Below are 10,780 nucleotides of genomic sequence, written 5' to 3' on the forward strand. Positions count from 1 at the left end.
AAATACGTTAAAAATATAAAAAATAATTTATTTTATTCTCATACATATTATTTTAGAATTTATTGTTTGGAACATATTAAAAATATAAAAATAATTTGATAATATTCCAAATGCATTCCAGAACCTCTAATAGGTCATTGAACCAAAAAACATAGCGATAAAATTATATTAATACGTTATTATTAGAAAATATTTTCTTAAAATTTAAATAATTTTGTATGAAAATACAATTTTAATACTAAATAATCATAATAAACATTTTTAATTTTACTTTAAAATATAATTTTATAAAGTTTCCTATATAGATATATATATGTATAATAAATTAAAAAAAGGTTTCGGAGCACTGTAGAACTACATTACTTCACTCAATGGCTTTTGCAATAGACTAAATAGATTTTAGAGCTTGCCCGATGCGCGGGAGCATTGATTCATACCATTTAAGGGTTAAAGGTAAAATTTAAATTTTATTATTTTTTTAAAGGATTGATAAAATAGCTGTATTTTTAATGTCTTTATTAACTGTAATAAATTATATATTTTTATTTCTATTAGCATATAAAAAGTTATGTAGTTATTAGAATATAGAAATAAAAAATATCTGGTTAAAAACAATAAATAATTTATTTTGTTTTAAAATTTATTATTCAATTATACTCAAATATATAAAATAATTTATTTTAGTCTATATATTAGACCCCAAGCAAATTTAAATTTTATACATACATTTTGCTTTAGAGTTTCATTCTTTCCCACTATATAAAAAAATTTTGTTTTCTCTATACATTGCAAATATTTTACTTCATGCAAGTTAAACTCAAGATAACAATTTGTTAAATTGTCCATACACATTAAAATGTAATGCAGAAAGTACATGAATAAAAAAAAATGTTAAATGATGTCATAAAACCAATTTTAAAAATATAATGTATTTTATTAATTTTTTACCAGTTTATATGAAAAATTTTAAACAAAATACTTTATCGTGAAATTATTGCTCCACGCGTATTAAAAAAATGTATAAACAATTGTGTGTTCCAGTTTTAGATTCCTTTGTGCAAATTAAATTAAAAATAATTTATTTTATTTTATAATTTTTATTTATAATCACATTGAAATTATAAATAAAATTTTATTTTTAATATTAAAAAATTAAATGGTAATATTTACACAATTTAAAAAATTATAAGAAAGGAGAGAAGGCTTACAGCCCAAATCAATAACCCAAGAACAAAAAAGTAAACAAACAAAATAAAAAAAACACAGTCAAATATCAATGTACGGATCCCGGGCAACACCACAATAACTCCCCCATGTCAAATCTAGCCACAAACTGAACCAAAAAAAAAAAAAAAAAAAAAGAAAAACAAACACTCCCAATGGGCCGCACCACCTAGATTTTTAATCACTGTGATTCTACACTGGCTTCTGATGGAATTTACTATAAAGGCAGATTCATACTTGCACGTACTTTTTTCCCTAATATGGGAACCGGGCGCCTATGTGAGGGAGATCTTCGTTGAATTATAATTACTTCGTAGTCGTATTTGTGTTGGCTGAAAGTGATTTGCCTGTAGAAGGATATAATTAGAAAAAAAATACACACAAACGCATCATCCTTATAATTACTAAAAAATAAGTTTTTAGTTATTAATTTTTATATTAATAAAGAAAAATATAACAATAAAATTCCATCAAAATATAGAAATATCAATTAGGTTCCTTAAAATATTATAATTCTTCTAACATCCTTAGGTATTTTTTTGACAATAATTATTTTAGGTTAAATGATTAAATTGTTCCTTTTTAAAATAAAAAAAATAACGGGTTCATATGAAACTTTATAATTTTTTATTCAATTCTTATGATTTATAGAATAAAAATTATGATTGTTTAAATAAAAGTTGTAACTAGCCTAGTTATTTTTAGATCTTGAGCTTCAATAATAAAAGAAATCTCACATAATTTTTTATTTAATTTTAATTATTTACAAAATAAAAGTTATGATTAGTTATTTTCAAAAATTAGGCTTAAATGATAAAAAAAATTTTATGTGAAAATTATAATTTTTTATTCAATTTGTTCGATTCACATAATTAAAGCTATGATTGCTTAAATAGAAATTGTGATTGGAACATGCTATTTTTCAAAACTTATTTATTAATCATAAAAGAAATTTCATGTGTGAAATTGTAATTTTTTGTTTAATGTTTACTATTCACAAAATAAAAGCTGTGATCGTTTAAATAAAAGATTGATTGAGAAAATAGAGCCACGCTTAAACAAGGGGTAATTTAGTTATTTAACTTAAATTATCAATATCAAAAAGGTACAAAAGGACTTTAAAAGAATTATGATATTTTTGATAAACTTGATTGTCATTTATTTATTTCAATACAATTTTATTATCATTTTTTCATGAACAAATTTTTGTGAAATTAATAAATAGTGACATACAGTGACAGTCAATGTCCACATATAGGGATTATGCATGAGACAACCAATTAAAGGCAAATAAATTAAATATAACATGAAAATGGAAATTTCAAAAATGATAAAAATAAGGGGTTAAAGTATAGTTTTAATTTTCTAACTCTATTTAAGATTTTAATTTAGTTCTCTAATTTTATAAAGTATATTTTTAATTCTTTAACTCTAACATCGTTAATTCAAATGACTATTTTTGCATCAATTATTATTTTTTTAAAAAATAAACGTAATAAGTTAATATTTGAAAATATTTATCAATATTTAAAATTTTAATGTAAAATTTTTCTATGGTGAAACTAGCAGTATTAGGATTAAAAAGATGAAAATATACTTTATAAAATTAAAGGATCAAACTAAAATTTTGTATAAAATTAAAGGAATGAAAGTATATTTTAGCCAAAAAAAAAGTGTGAATGAGATTATTGTTGCTGAAATTTTTAATTTCAAATTCTTCTTTGAAAGTATTACATTACTCCATAGCAATAAAGAGTCAACTGATTTGTGCCCATCGGTAATATTATTAGCAAAACTAATATTTCGGCGTGGATGGCCCGTTGTTGTTGGAAATTCAATTTGGTTTAAATACGTTCAACAATCAACTAATATTGTCTGATTGTGACACTGTTGCTAGATTTTTCGTCTTTGAAATGCATTATTTTCATAATTTTACAAAGTCATATCCAAAGTAATGAATCAAGCACACAATGCTATTAAGTGATTTTGATCCTTTTTTTATGAATATAAAAGCGAATGTATATTAACCTTACAATGCCACTCTTTCAATTTTCCAGCTAAATAGTGAAGCTCTGTGTGATATCTGCTTTAGGTCTCTTAAATTGACAACTCCCGGCTGTGATTAGCCATATCGGTGCAACATATTGTTTATTTTTTTAAAAAAAATTACCCTGTGTGTCTTGTGCTCACTTTATTTATGTCCTAAGATTATGCCTTAATTGAGGGATTCTTTTATTTTTCTTCTATTTAGAAAGGCATTGAGCTGATAATATCATAGGTTGAAAGTCGCTTAGTGCCTATTAATATTTGGAGATAAGTATGTGTCAAACATGCCTTGTGGTCTTTCTGATGTAGATGCATGGCAGGCTTCAACTTTCCAAACTTAAACATTGTCTCGTATGATTTCTTTAATTTGTGATGCAAAAGTAGTCATGGAAAATTCATGGCAGACTTTAACTGCGCAGCCTTTATTATGACACTACTGGATTTTATGTGTTGTTTGTTTCATATTAGTGAGGCATATCTGCATCAGTAATTTGTTATGCCTGTTTTTTTGTTTTGTTGGAATTGTTAAACCAGCATTTTGGGTTTGACACTTGTTGACATGTAATTGATAAAATGAAAAATACAATTTTAAGTTCTTGTACTTTACTTGTATTTTACTATTGATCTTTGTACTTTTTTAGTGTTTTAAATTCTTATATTTTTATTTTTTTAATATTTTTAGTTTCCTCCAAAGTCCCTATACTTTTTTCATAGAGGGACTTACAACATTAAAAAATAAAAATGTAGGGATCTAAAATATAAAAAAATATAGAAATCAATAGTAAAATACGAGTAAAGTATAGGAGTCAAATTTTATGTTTATCAAGGTATGAAGCATGGATGGACTACAGATCTTGATGCATGAACTTCATGTCCTTATTATACTCATACAAGTATTTCTATATTTTTATTTTGAATGTGACTAGCTTTTACTTTCTACCACAAGAGATTAGAATTAACATCTAATTAAATTACATATAGATTAATTCTACTTCAAAATTATATAAAAGGAATATATGAATTATGATAGAATGTTTTGCACAAAAGTTATGTGTGAAAGGTAGATTTTGACATTGATTATGACCAACTTGCAATGGCTTCTGTAACTATGAAGCTTAATGTTTTTAAATGTTTTATAATTAAATTGATATTTTAAACAATAAAATAACTTGTTTATAATAATTAGACATGTGATAGTTAAATTATTTATTCATAGAATGATATTTTATTTAATCTAATTTTTTAATTCAAATTTTGCATTTAATACTAGTAACTATGAAAGTTGATATTAGTTTAGATGTTTTCAATTCAATTGCTAATGATATCGAAGAGAAAGCTAAAAAGAAAAGAAATGAGATATTTTAAAATTATACTTTTAAATTTTATAATATATGAAATATATTTATGTATGTGATGCTATATAATTTTTTTTATTTGATGCTATCTTGTGACAAAAATATAGAAAAAATTAGATAATATACTGTATAATTTTCTTATAAAATTATAATTTAAAAATAAAAAATAATTATTTGTCTTACCTGGTTCTAAGTTGAAATTCTCCCCCTTATTTTTTTTTTAAAAAAATGCTGTATGAGAGAGAAAATGTCTCAATCTTTTATATAACCGGCTTAGATTCAAAGCATTGACAATTCCAGTGCATTGAAAATTCCAGTTAGAGGTAGCTTTTCAAAGATATATTTTACATTTGCTCGAAATTGAATTTGAAATTTCCAGCTTAAGTTGTCTAATTCCTTCTACTAGGGGGAAAAAAAAAAAAAAAACTCTGGGGCTTGTGGATGGGCTTGGGCTGCTTGGCATACAAATCTTGGTTTGTTATATGTGGTGTAATTTTACCCTTCAATATTTAAAAATAGTATATTAGGACCCTGTCATTAAAATATTTAATTTTGACTGTTAGTTGATAAAAAATTACAAAAAATTACCTTAAAATTGCATAAAAGGACTAAAAATTACAATTAATAACTTATAAGAAAATTAATATCAATTAAGTTCCTAAAATAATGTGATAGTAATTTATAAGTCTTTCTCTAAATTATTCATAGGTTTTTTTTTTTTTTTCAGCAACCGTGATCCATCAATAACTTAGTAGTCAATTAAATTGTTTGGCCAAAATCATATTTTGATATTGTTTGGGTTACAACTGAAATGATGTCTACTCAAAAGGGAACAATAGCTAAAATAACAATTGGGCCCAGTGAATGAAGTGTTAAGCTCAATAAGAGATCTAACAATGACAAACCCAGTCCACATCATGGTAGAATGGTTTGACCAAGTCAATATGAGTCCTTGAATCCCTTAAAACTTGGAATCATCTATCGAGATTGTGGCCTCACACAAAACCATAATCTCAACGGGTCTCAAATCTCGTAAAATCATGACCTTCATTGGTGAACATTTTGGAAGCACGGGCCAACAATTACAAACAGCTAACAATGGCTTGCTCACACTATATATATGATAATAGCAATAAGAAAGAACTTCAACAACAATCAATTCTCAATATTCATTTTTAGCATTTTGTTTGTATTTCTAGACATTTTTCAGCATCATTTTTAGCTTTGTAAACTTTACAATCTTGTATCTTGCATATTTTATTAATCAAACACTTGTTATTTCAATCTTATTACATCTATACATTTGGGTAAACTGTGGTAATAGAATCTAAGAATCCTTTATTATCTTTTGAAACTCAACATCTCTGACATACTTGATAGTTTTTGTAGAGAACATATATTATATGTAATTGTTTGGTAAGAAATAACATTTGTTTCATGGTATTTATGTATAATTTAAGAGACTTAATTGATATTAATTTTCATACAAAATACTTATATGTAATTTTTTGGGTCCTTTTATGCAAAAAAAATATGTTGTATGAGAGAGAAAATGGCTCATTCTTTTATATAACTATCTAATCGGCTCAGATTCAAGCATTAACGATTCTATATAAGAGGTAGCTCTCCTAAAAACATCTATGTTTGCACGAAATTGAAGTCAAAATTTTGTGCTTAGATTATCATAACTCCTTCCACGTGAATCAATGCCTCGTGGTGTCTCCTAGACAAGAGAAAAAAACCTCTACTGCTTGAGGAATGGGCCTTGGCCGCTTGGTGTCCGAACCCTGGTTTGTTGTTTGTGTGGAAAGGTAGACTTCTAAGGTCCGAGAGAAGGATGCTAGAGAAAATATAAAGGATTATAATAAAACTCAATGAATTGATCTCATGAAAGAACCGTTGACATTGACTTTCAAGCTGGCCTCCTGATAATTTAATGCTTCCTACGCACTAATTTAATTATTTTATATCGATTAAAAATAGTAAAAATTAATTAGTTAAGTGTCAAAATCTTTTGTAATTTTTTCGGAAATGCTTCTAAACAAGTTAAAGAAAATGAAGATCCTTTCCCACCATGTTTTCAATCCTTCAACTGTCAATCATCCAAGCCATAAATGTGGAATTATCTTAAAGTTAGGTATCTATCTCTTTCTAATTTTTTAAGATCAGTACGGAGGATGTAAAAGTCTCCATCTCAATTAAATGAATATATTTAATTTCTCAATTAAATAACGTAGATTTTTTCGATTCAACTAACAATAAGGTCAACAGTAAAACACTAAATAGTGTGATATTGTGAGTTTGAGGTTGACCTTGAGCAAGAAACATTTGAAGTAAAGATGTATGAGGAGATGGGTCTTCTGGAAATTTGTGACAATGATGAAAATTTTTGTCGCTAATCCTATGATTCTTTTTGTAATGAATGAAAAGACAATGATATTTTTAAAAATTAAGTCACAAATATTTTATTAAATTTTTTAAAGAATTTTTTATTAACTTTGAATGTAACAAGATTATGTTGAAATTCAACCAATTGGGATAGGGTCTACCAAAATGGACTAGTTCCTTAAATGTTTGAATCTTTGTTAGAGGATATATTTACATTTAATATTTGACCGTGCTTCGAATAGGAAGTGATAGTAACTTGAAGCTCAATTTGCAGCTAATTGAGGAATCACAAATCTTTTAATTTGAAGGAAGTTCCCAATTTAAGTACAGATTTTCAACGATGATCAATTTTTTATTTTTCTGCCCGACATCCATCGAAGCCACAAGCTATATTATTTTATGCCACAAACTGTTGAACATTTAATTTGTCATGACACAACTCATCGAGTAACCATATAGGAATGCATATGATAAAGCCAAATTAAACTTTCCAGTATTAGCCGACATATATATTCTAATGAGAAGCAACAACGTTAATTAGCAGCAAATTCATGAATCTCATCCCTCCATGGATTCTTCACTGAACCTGCTTCAACATTGTCCAATGCAACCCACACTGCACTGTTACACTTGAATCCCGACCCAAATGCCAATTGCCAGATTCTGTCACCTTTCTTGATCCTTCCTTTGGCTTCACAGTAAGCCAATTCATACCACACAGAGCTCGAAGATGTATTCCCAAACCTATACAGTGTCATTCTTGATGGTTCGATGTCCCAGTCTTGAAGATCAAGACTCTTCTGCATCGTCTCCACCACTGCCCTTCCTCCAGTGTGAATGCAAAAATGATCAAAAGCCAACTTGAAGTTGGGAACATGAACTTCAATCTTCAATCTCAGAACCTTCCTTCCCACAAAAGTTACGAGAAACTTGAGTTTCTCTGAGAGAGGAAGGACCAGTGGGGCCAGAAATGTGATGTGAGACTTGAGGGCTTGACCTGCAACGTTCATGAGGTCTTTTGAGATGGCGACACCAATTTGTTGTTGCTCATCTTCTTTTTGATGGACGCAGTTGTAGCTTCTGTCATCGGAAGCCATGTGGGTGCGAAGTGTGTGGATGATTTGGTACTTTGAACGATGACGATCTGAAGGATGGTTGGAGAGAAGAGAAGCAGAAGCACCCATGCGAAAGAGACAATTGATGAGGAGCATTGAAGGGTTGTTTCCCAAGTACGTCCCCGTGTTTGTAATTTCAGTGCTCAGCACTATGGCGTATGAGTTAGGGTGTGACTGTTGTAACAAGATATAAAGGAATATGGATTAGATAGCATCCAAAATTATTAATATGTGACACTAATCTAGTTTTTCCCTTTTAATCTAAATTATTAATATCGATAATTAATAACCTTTATATACTACTACAAAAAACACTTTTGACGTCACTTTAATTTTGGAGGATTTTTCACGTTATTATTGGGGGACATAAACATAAAAAATTGAATTATTCACCTAATAAGAATTTCTGCATCACTTTTTCTTAAAAAAAAGAGGTAAAAAGTCCTTTTTTTCCCCAAAAAGAGAGGAATTTTTTGATTGAAAATGATTTAAAATCACCCTCAATCCAAAAAAAAAATCTCACATTATTAAAAATAGATGGAGAAAAATAATAATTGATTAAAAAGTTATTTTTTTCAAAAGAGATATTTTGTTAATAAAAAAATTAGTATACAACCACTAAATAGTTAAAGCCAACAAAAGAAAACAAAATGCACCTTATGAATACAATCTATCATCAAAACACAAAAAATAATAATGGATGGACAAACACAACAAAATCATACTTTCTTGAATTTGAATTAGTTTTCCGTAGTTTATAAAATTATTAATGAATGATTGATTTTTTAAAAATAAAAACATATTTAAAATTCATTTAAACTTTGATTTAATACTTATTTTTGCTAAAAAATAATATTTGAATTTACCTTTTACATTAATAATCCAACTTAAACTTACCTCTCTCACGCTCTGTAAATTTGTTCTCACTAACTTCCAATTATGTTCTGTGGTTAAAATTTTTATCATTAATAGATTCAACAGTAAGGAAGTGCATGCTTTTCTTTTTAATAATCAAGTTGTTTGAATATTCTACGTACCGACTAGCCTAGTTGATTTTTACGCTAACTTTTTTCGCTTGGAATAAATAGTGAAGAACCTGGAGGAGGCGGATGACCAAGTCAATAGCAAGAAGTCCAGCACTGCAGCCCATACCGCTAAGATTGTAGCACAAGATGTCGTGTCTGAGTTTTATCGATTCACAATCATGTCACACAAAGATGGTGACGGACAAAATGTACCACTATTGACAACAAGAATTCCTATATCCCTAGGTTGGACCCACGTTTTCTCCAAAAGTTCATCAACGGCTTTCAAAAGTACGGTCTCTGCCTCCTTTCTTGCCTCAGCCAGACATACTTTTGGTGGGTTATTCTGCATTATAGCTTGGGAGATATACGTCTTAGGTCCCAAACCAGACCTGTCAACAATTTTCCTGATTCATTTCAAGTTCTCTTTTGAGAAAACTCCAACGCTCTTTGATTTTTCCACCAACATATCATTGGTGATAGCACAAGAATCGTTTGGTTTGCAGCAAGCAAAGTCTACTAAGTATACTTTGCTTGTTTGTCTCTTCAAGTGATGAAAAATGGTTAGGGATAGGGCTAGGAGGAAGAATCCAGCGAAGCGAGATAACATGAGAAATGGATGAAGATATTTGAACTCATGAAGCCAAGCAGAGGCTGAAGCTGCTACTAAAAACAACATGAGCAATAGGTTGATCATGTTGAGGGCTTGCTCTAGGCAGTGGTACACACAATGTCTCTATATGTTTGGCTTTAAATAGGCAAAAAACAAGGTTATTGGTTCAAGCTTCGTGAGGTTTTAACATAAATAAAGGCATGGGGTTAGGGGCGGAGGGAGGTGGCAGGGGTCATGGCCACTCAAGTTTTTAATTTTTTTAATACTATACGAAGGTTAGATATTTCCACCCCTCCAAAATTTATGAAAGTTTTTGTACTATATATGTTTCTTAATCTCAACCCCCTTATCATTGTTAAATCTTGGTTCCGCCCCCTGCATGGGGTCCACTTTATTCATGTATTTTTTTTTTTGGTTTAACGTACTGATTAAAACAAGTCTAATTGCATGTCAATTATTAGTCTTTTTCTTCTTTTGCATTGTTTCATGTAAAATAAAGTTAATAAAAAAATTGGTCTCTATGTCCTTCCTTGCCTCAACCAGACATACTTTCGGTGGGATAATATTTCTCATTCATGTCTAGTTCTCTTAGGAAACATCAATGCTCTTAAAACGACGTGAGCAAGTTGGAAAAAAACTGGCCTACGCATGTGCGTGGTTCTCTGACCCTTCTATTTCACTTTAAAATAATATCTACCATTCATTTAAATAAATTTTTTATTATGTTTATTAATATTAAAATCTTAATATAAAAATTATAAACAATTTTAACATTAAATCCGTATTGTCTTTGGTGTTCATCGTGAATGAGCACTGTAGTATTCATCACCTCTGATGAGACATGAATCATCTAAATTTAAAACTTTTTTAGGAAGAATTTTAGTGAGGGACCTTTGACCGAAGATACAAACAAAGAGAACTCAGAATTTTTAAAATTTTATTGCAAGGATTGGGTACTAAATTGAAATTAAATTTGTGACATAAATGATAAAATTCTCTCATTTAACATTAAAT

The 10,780-nt window shown here is 28.6% G+C and overlaps 1 pseudogene; it reads right to left on the bottom strand.

Annotated features, from left to right (window-relative positions):
• Nucleotides 1-7,391: 7,391 nt before the first annotated feature.
• On the bottom strand, nt 7,392-9,863 carry LOC129303956 (3-ketoacyl-CoA synthase 2-like; annotated as a pseudogene).
• Nucleotides 9,864-10,780: the final 917 nt, after the last annotated feature.

The sequence above is a fragment of the Prosopis cineraria genome, unplaced genomic scaffold (assembly GCF_029017545.1).
Source record: "Prosopis cineraria cultivar Desert tree isolate PC_DT_omini unplaced genomic scaffold, ASM2901754v1 PC2, whole genome shotgun sequence".
Classification (NCBI taxonomy): Eukaryota; Viridiplantae; Streptophyta; class Magnoliopsida; order Fabales; family Fabaceae; genus Prosopis; species Prosopis cineraria.